We start from the raw sequence: 2645 nt of genomic DNA, 5'->3' as shown, positions 1-2645 counted from the left end.
GTCATTCATCATTTACTGTTCATTGTAGTATTATTTTCAGTTTGTTTATTTTGTCCACCCTCCAAGATAAGAAGTGCAAGAGACATAGTTTCTGTAATAGCCACTGCTGTAAAAACACTGAAGACTACTTGTTTGCCAAAACCAAAACCAAAGCAAAAAAACTGCAAAAAACTTACCAAAAAGTCACCCAGTTGAACGGGAAACCCACTCACCACGGTGTTCCAGGTAAGCAAACACAAAACCATATTTTCCACTTCCTCTGGTTTTATCATTTTTGAATAAAAATTTCCTGAGTGACTGGAACCAATTTAATATTCATTAATTTGCACCAAATCAGAAATGCACAGAGTGGGTGTGAGGAGTCTGTTCCTTTCCTCTTCCCACTCCCAGAAAAAGAATTTGTATTCTCGCCACATGCGAATAGTAAAACCCCGTTGGACGTGTGCTCTGCAGTTGTATGTCACAGCCTGTGTATATATTGCATGATTGTGATGGTGATGTTTTTCAGCCCTGTATCACGTGGATTAGGCACTGCGGAGGGGACAAAATTGGAACGGTTGGTATATAGAGCACTATATCTGGAAATGTGGCAAGGGGCTGGAGCCCCTGAGAAGGGGGTGCACGAGGAGGAGGTATCAGCGTAGGCTTGTTCTTGAGAACAAGAAAAAGAGTAAACTCACAACAATCAGCATTAATCTAATTAATCTAGCTTCCCCTCGGCATGCTCTGCAGGTGTAACAACCTTCATCAGTTAAATCACTTAACCTTGATCTAATCCAAATGCTTATTCCCACCAGGGGATGTTGTCGTCATTATTTATTTTGTACTGAGCAAGGTATGTCTAAAGGAAATGATAATAAACATACGTGAGGATTAATCGATAGCCTTGCCTGGTGTCCCACTTAAAAAGAAAGCCAGGCCAAAGTAATTTTGAGTTTCTAAGATGCTCTAATTTATGCTCAGTTGCCCAAAAGCTAAGTTCCACATATTAGAAATTATTATGGCAAGATATGGTCAAGGGATATCACCCCTTCACAGGGAATTTCTGCAACTGTAAAGATAGTTCTCAAATCCCTGGGAAAGGCCCTTTTGCTGCTTTTCTCTTAGTAACTCCTGTAATAAATTTTTCAGCAACTGCGTGAGAAATGCTTTTTTTTTCTCCATGGATTTGCAATTTGGACGTTAAAAGTATAATACTTTGAGGCTTAAACTTGTCATATCAAATCTTAGCACGGGGCTGACTTTTTTGAGTTTCGTTCTGGTTCAGTGTCTCCCTTGGGGGACGAAAGATCATTTGGCTTTTGTTAAATGCTACTGGCTCAATCCCATAAAAGAGAAAAAAATCATACTTAAATCTGATCTGAAGTTTGGGGCCTTCAGATCTTAACCCACAGTTGCTTACACCGTTCTCAGCCTTGTACGTAAAGAAGATGAGCAGAGAGTGTTTGATTTACACTGCGTATCAGTAACAGCACTAGTGTAAAGCAGGAGGAAAGTTTCATACACTGAATTCATGCATTGAATACATCTTGGGTAGGATTTGCTTCTTTCTCAGAAATCAGAAAAGGTGAGGAACAACCTCTTGAGAAAAGGTGGAGATAACCTCAGCGCAGGACTGGCGATTAGAACCCCATTGATTTCTCACGGTGTTTTTTTCTTGAGCTTTCCTCATTCTAATTCTGTCAGGCATCAGCAAAGCGAATTAAAGCTGAGACCTTTTGGGACATTTAGGGAGCTGTTGCACAGGCTAGAGTCTGAAATTAAAGCATCTGAAAGCACATAAAATCATTTTCGAAGCTCCCCACGGCCTCTGAGTCTGTGATGAGAAAGGAGAGCGGTAAGGACCCCTGCCAACCTCAGTACAGAGAAATCTGAATGAGAAATGAGATATGTTTTTCATGTCCTTCTGCATTCAGCTTGGAGGGAGCAATTGGAGCTGCTTCTCTGTTTCACACCAGATATGGCAGAGAAGTTCACAGCCCTCCATTTTTCACTGTTTCGAAAGCTTCTGAGAAATAATACATCAGTATGGACATAGACTCATAGAACTGCCTGAGTTGGAAGGAACCTTTCAGTCCAACCATCAACCCAACACTGACAAACCCACCACTGACCCAGGTCCCTCAGCACCACGTCTGCCCAGCTTTTAAATACCTCCAGGGATGGGGACTCCACCACTGCCCTGGGCAGACTCTTCCAAGGCTTCGTAACTCTTCAGTGTAGAAATTTCTCCTAATATCCATCCTAAACCTCCCCTGGCGCAACTTGAGGCTATTTCCTCTTGTCCCATCGCCTGTTCCTTGGGACATCTATCCATAGCCAGAAGATAACATCTAGCCAAAGAAATAATTATTCTCTGTCTTGCTAAATTGAAATAACTTGGTCTCAACAAAGAAATGCAATAATTATACTTGCCAAGAAAGGAAGCAGATTCTCCCCACTCAGTTACTGGCCTGGTGGGCAAGGTCCACCTCGTGGGTGAGGGGAGTGGATGCAGCTGGACGTGTCCACCTCCTCCGGCAGGAGTGTGTGGGAGCTGGGCAGGGCACTGCTGGGTCACCGGATTCTCTCTGCCCCACAACATCTCAGTCTGGATATGCCAGGTTACTTATTAGTTCAAATCTCAGTTACACCCATAGCGGACT

Source organism: Numenius arquata, chromosome 2 (genome assembly GCF_964106895.1).
Source record: "Numenius arquata chromosome 2, bNumArq3.hap1.1, whole genome shotgun sequence".
In the NCBI taxonomy this organism is placed as follows: domain Eukaryota; kingdom Metazoa; phylum Chordata; class Aves; order Charadriiformes; family Scolopacidae; genus Numenius; species Numenius arquata.
This window is presented reverse-complemented; position numbering follows the sequence as displayed.